Here is a 17,230-nt window from a genome sequence, read left to right as displayed (position 1 = left end):
ATACAAAAATAAATTATATTTCTATAAAGGAGCAATAAACAAACTGATAATTAAATTAACACAATTTTGTGTTCAATAATACCAAAAAGAATAAAATACTTAGGAATCTTTAATGAAAGAAATCACATACTCTGAAAACTTCCAAACATCGCTGAAGGAAATTAATGAAGACCTAAGTAAATAGAATGAAATCCACATTCATGGATTGGAAGACAATATTGGTAAGATGGCAGTACTCCCTAAATTGACCTATATAGTTCACTGCAGTTTCTATCACTATTCCATTTGACTTTGCAGGAATTGATACACTGATTCTAAAATTCATATGGAAATTCAAGGGATCCAAAATAGCCAAAACAAGCTTGAAAAAGAAGAACAAAGTTGACTCACACTTCCCAATTTTAAAACTTACTACAAAACCACAGTAATCAAGACAGTGTGGTATTGGCAGAAGGACAGACATGTAGATCAGTGAAGTAGAATTGAGTCCAGAAATAAATCCTTAACATTCACCGTCAATTGATTTTTGACAAGAGTGCCAAGATAATTCAATGGGAAAAGAATAGTCTCAACAAATGGTGCCGAGACAATGATATCTACATGCAAAGGAATAAAGTTGGATGCCTACCTTGCATCACATACAAAAATTAATTCAAATTGAGTTTCAGGGCAGGTAATGCCCATGTGTAATTTCTTAGTTGGCCTATTTCTTCTCTGCAAAGTTTTAATCAAGTCGGCATTGAGCACAAGTTCTGTGCTGGCATCTGGGCTGGATGTGATGAATAGAGATAAATCATACCAGGCCCTGCCCTGGGCCTGGAGAGCTTCCCACATATGACTATAAGATGCCTTGGTCAAGGACAAAGTCTGTGGACATAGTGACAATAATAATGATGATGATGGTGATGCTCACTAACATTATGGAGCACTAATTCCTGAAACAAGCACCATTCTAACTACTTTATAAGTATTTTTCCTTTGATTCTCACAAATATTATTATCCCCCATTTTACAGATGAGGAAACTGTGGGGAAGGTGGACTAACTTGACACACAGCTGTACCAGAGCTAGTGAGAGAGAGGACTTTCAGGGAAGGCTTCCAGGGGAGGGGACAGCATCTGAGCCAGGCCTGGGCAGATATCAATAGAGAGGAAAAGGGAAGGCATCATGGTCCCCCGGGGCAAGGTCTCAGCTTGTTTGCACAGGCCAAATGTGTCCTTGGAATTCTGTTGCTGACCTGTTCACGCTGCGCTCAGCAGCCTTATGGAACTCTGGACCTCCCTTGGCCTCCACATTCCACACTGCGCTAATGAGCATCTCCTCAGCCTGACATGGAGTTGTGGGTGGTTGCTGCAGTCATGGGACTTGACATTTATACTTACTCATGGGCTGAACTCCTGACTTCTGTGGTATCTCTCCTATAGAAAATAATTTGTGCCTCTTGTTTCAGGTTTGAGGATTGGAGGAAATTGTGGTGAGAGCTGGAATTGAGTGAGCGTAGCCCACCACAGTAGCTCACCTGGTTGTGAAGTTTGCTCAGCCTGCAAAACAATTACAAAATGATACATAAAGTTGTTATAGAAAATGCACAGTCATTACACATGTAATGGGAAGGCAAACAGAAGAACTGGCTCTGGCCGCTTTTTCAGGTTGGAGGAAATGACTCTTAAAAGTTCTTTTTTTTTTTTTTTAAGATTTTATTTTATTTTTGAAAGAGCATGTATGCAAGCAGGGGAAGGGCAGAGGGGGAGAGAATCTCAAGCAGCGTGGAGCCTGATTAGGGGCTTGATCCCACGACCCTGGAATCATGACCTGAGACAAAATCAAGGGTCAGACATTTAACCTACTGAGCCACCCAGGCACCCCAAAAGGGTTCTTGATCATCTTGTGCATATGCAAGGTCAAGATTTTTCTGCTGGGAAAAGTAGATTGCCCAAAGGAGGCCTCATACTCTGTATAAGAAAACAAAGGACTTGAAAGATTTGGTAGTTTGGTAGCAAGTAAGGACCTCTAGAGAGGGTTCCAGCCACTTGGTGAAAGGCAGGGATGGGAGAAGAATGTCCAGTGAGAATCCCCAAGAAGCAGGGTCAGCCAGGACATGTAGGAACAGGAATCCTCCTGCTGATATTAATGTTTATTTTAGAGAGAGAGTGAGAGCATGAGCAGTGGAGTGGCAGAGAGAGAGGGAGACAGAGAATCTGACGCAGGCTCTGCACTGTCAGTGCAAAACCCGATGTGGGGCTTAAACCACAAGCCGTGAGATCATGACCTGAGCCTCAGTTGGATGCTTAACCAACTGAGCCACCCAGGTGCCCCCCTCCTGCTGATTTTAAGTTGTCTCCTGTGCCATGTAGAACTTTAGCCCCCTCAGCAGTGCCTCATGTAAGACAGTCTTTGGGGAAATCAAGGAAAAGGGTCAGTGTTCCATATTTGTTTACTAGGGACATAGAAAAGGGAACAGCTGCAGAAAGTGGGATGCCAGGGTAACTGAGAGTGGCAGGAAGAGGAAATCGTAGTAAACATAAGAACTAAGCACCTGGATATTTGCACTAGTGTTGGAGGAAGGCATCAGAATTTGCTTATATATATTTGCTTACATTTAAGTATATTTGCTATATACTTTCCTCAGTATATAGCATGAAGATTTCAGCCATTTGTTAAATGTTTGTTTGTTTGTTTATTTTGAAAGAGTGAGAGTGTGAGTGGGGGAGAGGCAGAGAGAGTGTGGGGGAGAGAGAATCCCAAGCAGGCTCTGTGCTGTCAGTTCAGAGCCCAATGTGGGGCTTGATCCCATGAACTGTGAGATGACCTGAGCTGAAATCAAGAGTCGGTTGCCCAATGAACTGAGCCACCCAGGCGCCCCTCAGCCATTTTTATTTAAATGTTAAAGGGTAATCCTGTGAAGCCAGAAGACTTGGGGATACAGAGATGGGAGATGTCTGTGCATGTCATCTTGAAGTCTGCTTTTACCACTTAACATCCTTCCATTTCAATAATATTCATCTTGGCATCATTTCTCAGTATCTTGTATGGAGATACCATAGTTGACATACCTGATCACACAGTCAAGTCTTGATATTTTGATTTTAGCTACATGTGTTTTATTTTCATCCATTTTATTTATTAAATTTTTTTAAGTTTATTTTTAAATGTTTATTTTTTTATTTTTGAGAGAGAGAGACAGAGTGTGAGCAGGGGCAGTGGGGAGGCAGAGAGACGGAGACACGATCTGAAGCGGGCTTTAGGCTCTGAGCTGTCAGTACAGAGCCCGACATGGGGCTCGAAATCATGAGCTGTGAGAGATCATGACCTGAGCTGAAGTCAGCTGCTCAACTGACTGAGCCACCCAGGTGCCCCTTATTTTATTTAAAATTTTTAAAATTCAAATATAATTAACATACGGTGCTATATTGGTTTCAGGTATTCAATATAGTGATTCAGTAATTCTGTACATAACCCAGTGCTCATCACAATAAGTGTACTCTTAATCCCCTTCACCTATTTCACCCATCCCCCCACCCACCTCTGGCATCCACCAGTTTGTTCTGTATGCTTAAGAGTCTAGGAGCACCTGGGTGGCTCATTCGGTTAAGCGTCTGACTCTTTATTTCAGCTCAAGTCATGATCTCATGGTTGTGGGATCAAGCTTCAGGTCAGGTTCCACACTCAGCATTCTCTCTCAAAAAAAAAAAAAGGTTTTTTTCTTTTTTTTTCTTTGTTTTGTTTTTTAAATTCCACATATGAGTGAAATCATATGGTATTTATCTTTCTCTGGCTTATTTCACTTAGCATAATACTCTCTAGATCTGTCTATGTTGTTGCAAATGACAGAATTTCGTTCTTTTCGTGACTGAGTAGTATTCCACTATGTGTGTATATATGTACCACTTCTATATCCATTCATTTATGGATGAACACTTGGTTTGCTTCCATATATTGGTTATTGTAAATAATGCTATAATAAACATAAGGGTGTATGTATCTTTTGAATTAGTGTTTTTGTTTTCATTGGGTAAATACTCAGTAGTGGAATTATGGATCATATGAAAATTCTATTTTTAAGTTTTTGAGGACCCTCCATACTGTTTTCCAGAGTGGCTTCACCAGTTTGCATTCCCACTAAAAGTGCAAAGTGCACAAGGGTTCCTTTTTATCCACAATTTTAGCTGTGTTTTTATGATAGTTAGACATGCTCAAAGTTTGAAGAACCAACTAATTCCATAAAATTTGCTGTGAAAAATAGCAATCAATCCCTTACCTACTCTCCCTCTGCCTGGGAGCAAATGTAACCACTTGCATCTCCTTTTTAGCCAATTATTTTGGTATTTACCCCTGTGGTTCTAAATAACTGCCTACAATTGCTCTTATTGATTTTTTATCTTAGGTTTTATTTCTTGATAGGTTGCTATGATTTTTTTGCTACAGAAATTGGGGATTTATCTCTTTCCTCCTATACTTCCAAGTCATATGCACATTTCCCCATTCTCCTATTCTCTTGATAAAATGATATGGTAGTTTTGGGTAGATCAATAGGTGAAGTTTACATTACTATAGTTATATAAATTTTATTGATAGATGCATAGTATAGTAAAATATGATGATTGTCCTTCCCTCCCCAAATTTTCTTTACTCTGGAGTTGTCTTGCATTGTAGGTTGGTGTTTCCAGAAAGCAAACTGTGAGACGGAGCTTAGTGTGTAGGATATTTATTAGGGAAAGTACCCTTAGGATCAACACCTGTGTATAGAGAGGAAGAAGATAAATTGGGGATTTGGGAGAGAGAGAAGATATGAGCTCAGCCTTGACTGGTGTTATGGGAGCTCTGGGGCTAGAGTGGTCCTTACAAGTGGTTCCTCCAGAGTTTCTTTGTTTAGCATCCTTGAGTTAACCACTAATTTAACCTTGAACCCTTAGCTAGTTGTCAAAAATCTCCTCTTAATGCATTAGTTTGCACCAGGATGTTCAGTGCATTCCTGTCTTCTTAAAGAAGTCTCTCCTGGATCCTTGGACCTGCTCCAGGCTGGACTGGTGACTGCCTGGGGCCCACTGTCATCCTGAGGTCTCCTCTCACCATCATCCTGGCTGCAGGGCATCTCACTGTATACTGTATACACTCAGCCTCATTGTATACAGGCTGTGGTTATTGTACTATCCGGTATTAAATATTCTGTCTTCCTGGGTCCCATGCCTTCCTTTTCTTTAGTTTATTCCCTTGTTTTAGTGGAACATATCTTCCGGTAACATCCCTAGGAAGCAATCAGCTGTACATTTTCTGAGATCTTACATGTATGAAAATGTTATTCTGTTCTTACAGATTCCTAGTTTGGAAAAATATAGACTTCTAGCTTGGAAATACTTTTCCTTAATTTAAGATGCATTGCCTCATGCCTTCTAATTTCCAGGGTCACTACTCAGAAGTCCAAAGCCATTCTGACGACTGACCCTTTGTATGTGACCTGTGTTTTCCTCTGGGAGCTGTGGCATCTTTTTTTTATTTCTGATGATGAAATTTGCCTAGGTGTGTGTGTGTTTTCATCCATTATTAGGCACTTAATAGGCCCTTTCAATTAATTTGGATTAATGGGCTTCATTTCCAGGAATTTTCTTTTTCTTTTTCTTTCTTTTTTCTTTTTTTAATGTTTACATATTTTTGAGAGACAAAGACAGAGTGTTAGCAGGGGAGGGACAGAGAGAGACACACACATACAGAGTCCAAATCAGGCTCCAGGCTCTGAGCTGTCAGCACAGAGCCCAACAAAGGGCTCGAACCCACGAACTGCAAGATCATGACCTGAGCAAAAGTTGGGCGCTTAACTGACTGAGCCACCCAGCTGCCCCTCCAGGGAATTTTCTTTTTTTTTTTTTTCTTTTTTTTTAAATTTTTTTTTTAACATTTTATTTATTTTTGAGACAGGGCGAGACAGAGCATGAACAGGGGAGGGTCAGAGAGAGGGAGACACAGAATCTGAAACAGGCTCCGGGCTCTGAGCCGTCAGCACAGAGCCCGACGCGGGGCTCAAACTCACAGACCGTGAGATCGTGACCTGAGCCGAAGTCGGCCGCTTAACCGACTGAGCCACCCAGGCGCCCCCAGGGAATTTTCTTAAATTATTCCTTGGATGTTTTCCTCCTCTTCTTTTTCTGTTTTCTCTTTCTGGAATGTCTGTTATTGAGATACTATATGCCCTGTACCTCATCTTCCTACTCACTCATTTTCCCATCATTTTGTCTTTGTTTTGGGGAAGATTTCCTCAGTTTTATCATGTAATACTTAGTAGGTTTTGTAAATGAAATATAACACACAAATGACAATGTGCACAGATCACAAGTGTGCATTTGGATCAGCAAATTACCACCACTGAAACTGAAAACACTTGTGTAACTCCCACCCAGGCCAAGGAATGCAACATTACTGCTGCTCTTAATCCTCACGTGGCCCTCCCTCCTCCCCACACCCTCAAGCAATCACTATCCTAACTTCTAACACCATAGATCAATTTTATTGTTTCCGGTGGTTTTCAAACTGCAGTGTACATGAGAATCAGCTGGAAGATTTGTTAAAACAGATTTCTGGAACTCATCCTCAGAATTTCTGATTCAGTGTGTACTGAAGGTGGAGAGTTTTCCCTCCTAACAAGTTACCAGATGATGCTGATGCTGCTGAGCTGGGACAGCTCTTTGAGAACTGCTGGCCTATTCTTTAACTGATGACAAATGGAATCATACAATGTGTCCTCTTCTTTTGTGTATGATTTCTTTTGTTCAGTGTTAACTTTGTGAGGGTTATCTTCTTTTTTTTTTTTCTTAGTGTAGCTGAAGTTCATTCATTTTAATTGCTGATATTAACAGTACACTGTGTAGTATGAAGTTATTTATCCATTCTGCTATTGATGGTCACTTGGGCTGTTCCCAGGATTTGGTTACTATGAATAATGGTGCTAAGGAAGTTCCTTTAAAGTCTCTGAGTGAAAATGTGCATATATTTCTACTGGATATGGATTTATATATATATATGCAGAAGGGGAATTGCTGGTAGGCTACATGTGTCAAACTCTTCCAAAGTGATTGTATCAATTTTCACTCCACCATCAGGGTGGGAGTACTCTCCTTGCTGTGCATACTAGATAACGCTTAATATTGTCAATCTTCTTTTATTCTTAGCCATTCTGATAGGAGTACAGTGGTATCTTATTGTGGTTTTAATTTGCATTCCTAAAATGACTGATGATATTGAGTACATTTTCATTTGTGTTTTGGCTACTTGGCTATCCTTTCTGATGAAGTGCCTGTTCAAGTTTCTTGCTCATTTTTAAAAATTGATTTGTCTCTCTTTTTCTTATTGACTTGTAATGGTTCTTTGTATATTCTGGATATGACCAATTAGTTATTAATAGATATTGCAATATCTTCTTCCCTTCTGTGATTTACCTTTATTCTGTTAATGGTGAATTTTGATAAACAGAAAATTTTGAGTTTTGTGTGTGTGGTGACAGCACCTGAATTCTACTCTTTTAGCAAATTTCCAGTATAAAATACAGTGTTGTCAACTATAACCATCATGCTGTACATTAGATCTTTAGACTAATTCATCCTACATAACTGTAACTCTGTACTCTTTAACCATCTCTCCATTTCTTCCATGTGCCTTCTCCTGGTAACCTACCATTTTACTCTCTACTTCTATATATACTTTTTAACTATATATACTATATATACTTTGATACTGTATAAGCTTTGTAGATTCTATATACAAGTGGGATCACATAGTATTTTTATTTCTTTATCTGGCTTATTTCACTTAGCATAATGTCCTCCAGGTTTATCAGTGTTGTCACAAATTGCAGGATCTTCTTGTTTCTTAGGGCTGAATAATATTTCATTTTCTATGTATATACAGAAGACACAACAGAAGACACAGAACAAGATGAAGAAGAAGAAATGGATGTAGGAATGGATGAAGATGAACAAGAAACAGCAAAGAAATCTATAGTTGAAAACAATGAATTGTAAATTATACTCTCACCACTTGGATCCTGTGTGGAGAGGGAATGTGAAATTTAAATCATTTTTTTGGGAGAGACTAGTCGTTGTACCAATGACTGTGGCCAAGAAGATGGAATGTGCTAATTTATATAAACCAATTAGGGCCAACTCCTGGAGACGGAATTTGGGTCAGTTTTCCAAAGCACATGAGTTACTTAGGGGAGAGGTGGATGGATACCTGAATGAAATGAATGATTGAAAATCTGTGCATTGTTAGGAGTAGATAATGGGTTATGGAGGCTTGAGAGGCAACCAAAAAAATGTCTTGCTGCATTTTCCAGTGAGCACAATGAGCTTTGGCCTTGACTACTTTTGGATCCCCCTATTGACAGAAGTTGCCCCAGTTTAGTAGGAACTAAATAACTCTTTCTGTGATAGATTTGTTTATTTGGTCGTCAGCACTGACTTCCAAGTCCCTCTAGTATTCCTTCCAGCACTGCATAGTCTGCCAAGCTAAAAAAAAAAAACCCAAAAAACAAACCAGCATAAACAGCTCTTCTAGGCTCCCTTGCAGCTAGGGTCCTGGATGTGACCTATATTCTGCTAGTGAAATGTACTCATGCGAGATATGAAAAGTAGGGGTGAGACAGAGGCTATTTTCCATTAGCTTTTGGATTTATTTGTTTTTGCTCATAAACAAAGTTGTATAAATAATTCCATAGGTGTTGAGAAGCAGATACTATGATGGCAACTTCCTTATCTTGATTCTTGAGAGGTTAAGTAACTTGCCCAAAGTTACATAGATAACTAGTGACAGAGTTCAAGGTCAGGTATCTGAATTCACAGCTACTTGGAGAGTTCTTGAGGTTTGCCCTGGTTGTGCAGAAATGGTGGCTTCCCTGCAGATGAGTTCTGGTGTCTTTGGGAATCATCCCTGAAGCCTAGCCCTCTTGCTTTTCCAAGCATTTCATGAGTTCTCAGTTCTCTATATTAGGTAATTTTAGAGCCATTCAGTTTCCTGCATTAAAACCTCATTAGCACGAAAAAGCGAAACACCCTCTGGGATCTGAACAGAGCTAGCTTATCTCCAGAAATTCCAAGTTTCCTAATTACAGTCATGCCACGGGTATGGATTAATAATCAGGTTTCTTGCGACAGGCAGGGGCAAGTACCTGTGCTTTGTCATAGCCATAGAATAGCCCCAATAGAAGAACTTAGGAATATGGTACCAGCCAGCCTTGGCTTCCATGGGTCTTACCTCTACTGGGTGTGTGGGGGATGAGACTGTCTTTCACTGTGTGCCCACTCTGTGCCAGAACCTGTACTCAGTGCTTCACAAACACAGTGTCATCTGTAACTTTGACCCAGCAAAGCAGGTATCTATAGTTTATCTATTGGAAAACTGACACTCTGACCAAGATCTCACAGATAATAATGACAGGATCAGAATTAACATTCAGGGCTGTCTGCACACTCAACCTATACTCATTTGCATTAGAAAAAATCTTCTCTCTTCTTTTTTTTTTAAAAATTTTTTAATGTTTATTTTTGAGAGAGAGAGAGAGAGACAGAGCGCAAGTGAGGGTGGGGCAGAGAGAGACAGAGACAGAATCAGAAGCAGGCTCCAGGCTCTGAGTTATCAGCGCAGAGCCTGATGCAGGCTTGAACTCACGAACTGAGAGGTCATGACCTGAGCTGTCTTCTTAATTATAAAAGTAATACATGTTCATTGTAGAAACTTCATCATCATCCCTTTGGTGTCATGGTAGCAAGACGGAAATAAGGGCTACTTTTTCTACAAATGTATTTACCTAACTGTAAGTCCCTGTTTCTTCTATTACATATACTGCCCCAGTTTTTGATATACGATATATGAACTCTATTTTTTTCTTTTCTTTTTTTCTTGAATATTGTCATGAATAGTGTTTTAGAAATAAGAAATAATTGGGGTGCTGGGTGGCTTAGTTGGTTAAGTGGCCAACTCTTGATTTCAGCTCAGTTCATGACCTCACTGTTCATGGGTTCGAGCCCAGTGTGGAGCTCTGTGCTGGCAGTGGGAGCCTGCTTGGGATTCTCTCTCTCCCTCTCTCTCTGCCCCTTCCATCTCTCTCTCTCTGTCTCTCAAAATAAATAAATAAGTGAACTTAAAAAATAAAAGAAATAATTGACAAACTTGCTTGTGTTGACTTAGTAATAAATGAAAGGGCATTGTTAGTTTTCTGCAAGAAAATTGCAGAATGGATAAACAGGTAATTGCAAGGAATCCTAGGTCACACTTTGACATATTACCTTATTATTAATAGGCTCTAAGAGCTCATTTAAAAGGATAATAGTATCTCTAATATCAGTAATCTTATATGATAATTTTAAAGACTGACCAGTTTTGTGTGTGTGTGTGTGTGTGTGTGTGTGTGTGTGTGTGTGTGTATTTTGATTTCCCATTCTCTTCCCACAGGCTTTGGGCAATAGTTAGCAATGTTGCATAAGAATTAAAAAAATGTTACCTATTGCCTCTTTCGCCTAAATTGGTCCAGGATGATAACTTACCATAGTCAGGTGTCAACGATTCTAGGGCAGCAGGAAAAATTCACTTATACTTTATGGCTGAAAATGGACTACAAACAAACCTCACACTGAAAATTTTCATGATTTTCAAAAATTGTTGGGATCTAGACTTCATTCAATTTTCAGTTACTTTGGTGGTCATGATAATAAAAACCACCTCCACTCTAGTTCTTCTCTTCCTTCTTCTTCTATGGCAATATAGTCACATGACTCAATAACCTAAACATATAAAGAGATAATCACTGGAAACCTCCCTCCCATCCTCCACCCCCATCTATACAGCCATTTCCTTAATTTCTTGTATATCTTTCTAGATTCTTTATGTATATGTAAACAAATACAAATACAGATTCTTGTTTTTCTTCTTCCTTTACACAGAAGGTGGCAGAATATCTACATTATTCTGCACTTTGTTTTTCTCATTTATTTTTTTTAAGATTTATTTATTTATTTATTTTTTTTTGAGAGAGAGAGTATAAGTGGGGAAGGGGCAAAGAGAGGAGTCAGAAAATTGAAAGTGGACTCTGTGCTGACAGTAGCAAGCTTGATGTGGAGCTTGAACTCACAAGCAGTGAGATCATGACCTGAACCAAATCTGATGCTCCACCAACAGAGCCACCCAGGTGCCCCTGTTTTTCTCATTTAAAAGTATATCTTGCAGGGGCTCCTGAGTGGCTCAGTTGGTTAAGTGTCCAACTCTTGATCTCAGCTCAGGTCTTGATCTCAGGGTGGTGAGTTCAAGCCTGTGTTGGGCTCCACACTGGGTGTGGAACCTACTTTTTTAAAAAAAGTATATTTTGGAGATCTTTCCGTATTAAAACTGTTAAAATGGGGGTTCCTGGGTGGCTCAGTTGGTTAAGCATCTGACTTTGGCTCGGGTCATGATCTCACGGCTTGTGGGTTCAAACCCTGCATCGGGGTCTGTACTGACAGCTCAGAGCCTGGAGCCTGCTTCCAATTCTGTCTCCCTCTCTCTTTGTGCCTCCCCTGCTTGCATTCTATCTCTCTCTCAAAAAATAAACATTAAAAAAAACCCTATTAAAATGTATAGAGCTTCCTCATTCCTTTCTGCAGCTGCATAATGTTCTATTTTATGGATGTCACATAATTTCTATTTCCAGCCACTTATTGATGGACATTTGAGTTGCTTCTAATTTTTTGCTGCCACAAACAGACTATAATGAATGGCTTTGTCCAGATGTCATTTTTTTAGACATGAGAGTCAATCCATATCATAGATACATGTATTTATTTAAATCAATATTTTAAGATTGCTTTTTGTAGAATTTATGTCCATATACACTCTTACCACTAATGTTTGAAATACCCATTTCCCTAGTCTTGCAAGGAGAGTGTATAATCAAACTTTGGATTCTTGTTTCATATGTTTAAGATTCACTTATATTTCTTTTAATTCATATCCTTTGCCTATTTCCTTTTGGATTTCTGGTCTTATTGATATCTAATGGCTCTTTATGTATGAGGGATATTACTCCTTTGTGACCTGATATGAAGATATTTCTCCCAGTTTATTATTGATTTTTTGACCTTACTTATAATGTTTTTATTTATTTTTTTTTAATTTTTTTTTTTTTTTGTTTTCAACGTTTATTTATTTTTTGGGACAGAGAGAGACAGAGCATGAACGGGGGAGGGGCAGAGAGAGAGGGAGACACAGAATCGGAAACAGGCTCCAGGCTCTGAGCCATCAGCCCAGAGCCTGACGCGGGGCTCGAACTCACGGACCGTGAGATCGTGACCTGGCTGAAGTCGGACGCTTAACCAACTGCGCCACCCAGGCGCCCCACTTATAATGTTTTTAAAACATCAGAGTGGAGTGCCTGGGTGGCTCAGTAGGTTTAAGTTACTTTTTTTTTTTTTTTAGTTTTTATTTATTTTGGGGGGAGAGAGAGAGATACAGAGTGCAACCAGGGAACAGGCAGAGAGAAAGGGAGACACAGAATCGGAAGCAGGCTCCAGGCTCTGAGCTGTCAGCACAGAGCCCGAGACAGGCTTGAACTCAAGAACCGGGAGATCATAACCTGAGCTGAAGTCGGGTGCATAACCGACTGAGCCACCCAAGCACCCCAAGCATCCGGCTCTTAACCTTGGCTCAGGTTGTGATCTCATGGTTGGTGAGATCAAGCCCTGTTGTTGGGCTCTGTGCTGGCAGTGTGGAACCTGCTTGGGAGTCTCTCTCTCCTGCCCTGCCTGCCCCTCCCCACTCATGCTCCCGCTCTCTCTCTCTCTCTCTCAAATAAATAAACATTAAAAAAATCAGAGTATATTTTTGGAAGGTTGAACCTTTTTAAAAGTTTATTTATTTTGAGAGAGAGAGAAAGTGAGCACAAGTTGGGGAGGGGCAGAGAAAGAGGGAGAGACAGAGAATCCCAAGCAGGCTTCGGCTGCCAGCGCAGAGCCTAATGCAGGGCTTGATCCCGTGAACTGTGAGATCATGACGTGAGTGGAGATCCAGAGTTGGACGCTTAATCAACTGAGCCACCAAGGTGCCCCTGAATGGTTGAACTTCTTAATCTTTTATGGTTTCTGGATTTTGGGTGATAGACTTTCCGATGAAGGTATTTTCCCATTTTTCTTTCTGTACTTTTGGAATTTTTAGAAAAGTTAAGTCTTTTATGCATTTGAAATTAACTCAGGGAGACATGAGGAATGGGTTCGACCTCATTTTTGTCTAAGTGGCTACTCATTTGTCCCAATACCATTTATTTAGTGGTGTATATTTTCTCCAATGAGATGTCAGCTTTATTATATTGTATCTGTGTATAATTTTGTGGCTATTTCTGGATATTATATCCTACTCCATTAGCACTCCATCTCTGTTTATGCGAACATTACACTGTCTGCTTACTGAGTTTCGTAACATCTTTTAATATGTGGTAGTATGGATCCACCTCTCCCACCATTGCTCTTCTTTTTCACACTTTTTCATTATTCTTGCTCTTTTATTTTTCTGTGTAAACTTTAGAATCAATTTATCTAGTTAAAAAGAAACCTCTTGGATTACACTAAAAGTTTGAATTAAGTTATAGAAAACTGACATTTTTATGATGTCAAGTATTCCTGTCCAATAGCATGTTATATTTCTACTTGTTCAAGTTTTCTTTTGGATGGTGTTTTAGTAGTATTTAAAATTTTTTCTTCACATAGGCTTGAATATTTCTTTCTGTATTCATTCCAAGGTATTTAATTTTTTGTTGTTGTTATTATAAATAGGGTATTTTTATATCACATCATTTATATTGAGAAAACTTGATTTCTGTATTTTGATGTTGTTCCTTACTAGTTTACTGCATTTCTTATTGCTTGTAGCAGTTTTTCAGTTGATTTTCATAGATTTTCTAGATATACAACTATATTTCCTACAATATGCCTCTCTTCTAATTTTTATACCTCTAATTTATTTTTTCTAGTTGATTTCACTAAAGATTAAAAAAATTTTTTTAATGTTTATTTGAGAGCTAGAGAGACAGTGCAAGTGGGAGAGGTGCAGAGAGAGAGGAAGACAAAGAATCTGAATTAGGCTCTAGGCTCTGAGCTTCAGCACAGAGCCCGATGAGGGCGTCAGATTCATAAACTGTGAGACCATGACCTGAGCTGAAGTCAGACACTTAACCTACTGAGCCACCCAGGTGCCCCATAAGCAGGAATTGTCACTGTATATTTTGGAAGAGGTATTGAGAATGGACTTTTAGGTCTTTGAGGGCAGGATTTGCCTCTGATTCATCTTTGTGTCTTGTATAATGCCTAACACAATTCCTGGCACATGTGGGCTGTACAGAGCAGTGGTTAAGAAGAAGGATCTGATGGCAGACATTTTGGCATTGCGTCCTGATCTGCCACTTTCTAGCAAGTTACTTAACCTCTCTTCACTTCAAATTCTACATCTGTAAAATAAAGATAATGGTGATATCCACTTCACAGAGTTTCTATGAGGATAAAATGAGCTAATGCACATGAAGTACTTAGAATAGCATCTGACATTTTGTATTCACTCAAATGTTAAGTATTATCATTTTTAAGTAAGTATTTACTGGAAGGATTTGTAACCCTCTCTAAGCAAAAGAGAATGTTGATGTGGTTTTTAGAACCATTGAAAAAAATAAATGGAGTCCTGGCATTTACACCAAGATAACATCAACCTTGTAAATAAAACAGTCATTTATCTCTTAGGCTCCTAAGAGGATTCAATTCTACCCAACTATCTTTCTTCCACTTCATTGAGAGGATCACCTGCTACTCAGCCAAAGTTTCCCAGTGGAGGCTTATATGGAACTGAATAGGAATATTTGGGGGCTGTAAATAACAGAAAACCTAATTTAAAAAAAAAACAAAAACCCAGTGAACTACCCCTTCACATCCATTAGGATGGCTATTATTTAAAACAAAACAAAATAAAACAAAACAAAACAGGGGTGCCTGGGTGGCTCAGTCTGTTAAGCAGCTGACTTTGGCTCCTGTCATGACCTCATGGTTTGTGGGTTTGAGCCCCACATCTGGCTCTGTGCTGACAATGCAGAGCCTGGAGTTGCTTCAAGTTCTGTGTCTCCCTCTCTCTGTGCCCCTCCCCTGCTCACACTCTTTCTCCCTCAAAAATGAATAAACATTAAAAAAAAATTAAAACAAAACAGACTAAGTTTTGGCGAGGATATGGAGAAATTGGAATTCTTGTGCGTTGCTGGTAGGAATGAAAAATGGTGTAGCTGATATGGTAAACAGTATTGAAGTTCTTAAAAAAATTAAAAATAGAATTGCTATTATGATCCAACAATTCCACTTCTGGATATATACTCAGAAGAATTGAAAGCAGAGACATAAAAAGATACTTGTACACCCATACTCATAATCATATTATTCACAATAGCCAAAGGGTGGAAGCAACCCACTGATGAGTGAATAAACACAATGTGAAATACACATACAGTGGCATATTATTCAGACTTTAAAAGAGAGGAAAGGGACACCTGGGTGGCTCAGTCGGTTAAGCATCCTGACTCTTGATTTCAGCTCAGGTCATGTTCTCACAGTTCGTGAGTTCGAGCCCCACATCGGGCTCCATGCTGCTGTGCAGAGCCTGCTTGGGATTCTCTCCCTCTTTCTCTTTGCTCCTCCCCCACTTGCACGTACACGTGCACACACACTTTCTTTCTCAAAAATAAATAAATTTTAAAAAATTGTGCATTTACTTTAAAAAACAAAAAAGGAAATTCTGACACAGGCTACAGTATAGAGGAACCTTGAAGACTTTATGCTTGGTGAAACCAGCCAGCCACATATAATGCATGATTCCATTCATATAAGGAAACTTGGAGTAGTCAAATTCATAGAAACAGAAAGTGGAATTGTGGTTGCCAGGAGCTGGGGTGGGTTGGGGTAGGGGGATGAGCAGTTATTGTATAATGGGAACAGTTTCAGTTTTGCAGATGAGAAAAGATCTGAATGTGGATGGTGGTGATAGTTGCACAATGCTGCTAAATTGTACACTTAAAAATGGTTAAAATGGTAAATTTTATGTTGCATATATTTTACCACAATTTGAAAACAAAGAAACAGGCCCAATTCAAACAATAAGAATGTGCACTGGCACATAGAACTAGAGACCCTGAGGTGGGGAGTGCCTCTGGGTTGGCTCTAGTGTTTCCCTTGGTTTACCCTCTTCAGGTTGGTACCAAGATGGCTACTACAGTTTCTCACTCACTGCAACCACATCCCCGGAAGAAAAGAGAACACTTCCATTCCAGCCTTTCAAGCAAAGGGACTGAGCTTCACTCTGATTAGAGTGCTGTCATATGCTTATCCCTGAACCCATGACTGTTGCAAGGGGAATAGAATGAAAGATACTGTCTCAGCCAAGTCCAGAGCCTGAAGTTGAGGATGGGGCAGCTTCCCTCAGGAACGTGGCCTGCCTTAGGAAGGGATGACTAACTGTTAGGAAAGAGAAAGGAGCAGATGGGGATGAGTAGGCAACTAGAAACATTTGCTACCTCACATCCAGCTCAGACATATTGAAAAAGTTTTTCAGGAAATGTGAAAGCCATCCATGGAGGAGAAATTAACAGGTGAACAAGAACAGATAGGTTTTCCTTTTAGCATTAATTCTTAGGAACTGCTAACCTGCAGACTTCGGAACTTTCATCCATACCTCATTGCTTTTGGGGGGACATCTCAGCAAACACCTTTTTCTCTGAGGTATAGTAATATTCATATTACTGGATGAGATGTATCATTTCATTTGCTAAATATTTAGTTTTTAAAGTTTTATTTTTGTTTATGTTTGAGAGAGGGAGAGAGTGCGTACACACATGTGAGCAGGGGAGGGGCAGAGAGAGAGGAGGGACAGAGTATCTGAAGCGGGCTCCATGCTGACAGCAGAGAGCCCAATGCAGGGCTTGAACTCATGAACTGTGAGATCATGACCTGAGGTGAAGTCAGATGCTTAACTGACTGAGCCACTCAGGCACCCCTAAATATTTGAGACCCACTTCCATGTTTTTTAGGCCAGGGAAAGTGTGGGCAAAAGAAAAGATGTATGAAGGAAAAATGATAAACTACTGGTATAAGTAGTTTGATGTCTCTGGAGCATAGCCTGTGAGAGAATGATAGGAGAGAAGCTGGTAAGTAGAATGGGATCAGATCATAAAAGTCTTTGACTAGGCAGTTCTTGT

The sequence above is a fragment of the Lynx rufus genome, unplaced genomic scaffold, assembly GCF_022079265.1.
Source record: "Lynx rufus isolate CCGP_SWC_20201006 ecotype Redwood Valley unplaced genomic scaffold, mLynRuf1.p SCAF_9, whole genome shotgun sequence".
NCBI classification, from domain to species: domain Eukaryota; kingdom Metazoa; phylum Chordata; class Mammalia; order Carnivora; family Felidae; genus Lynx; species Lynx rufus.
This window is presented reverse-complemented; position numbering follows the sequence as displayed.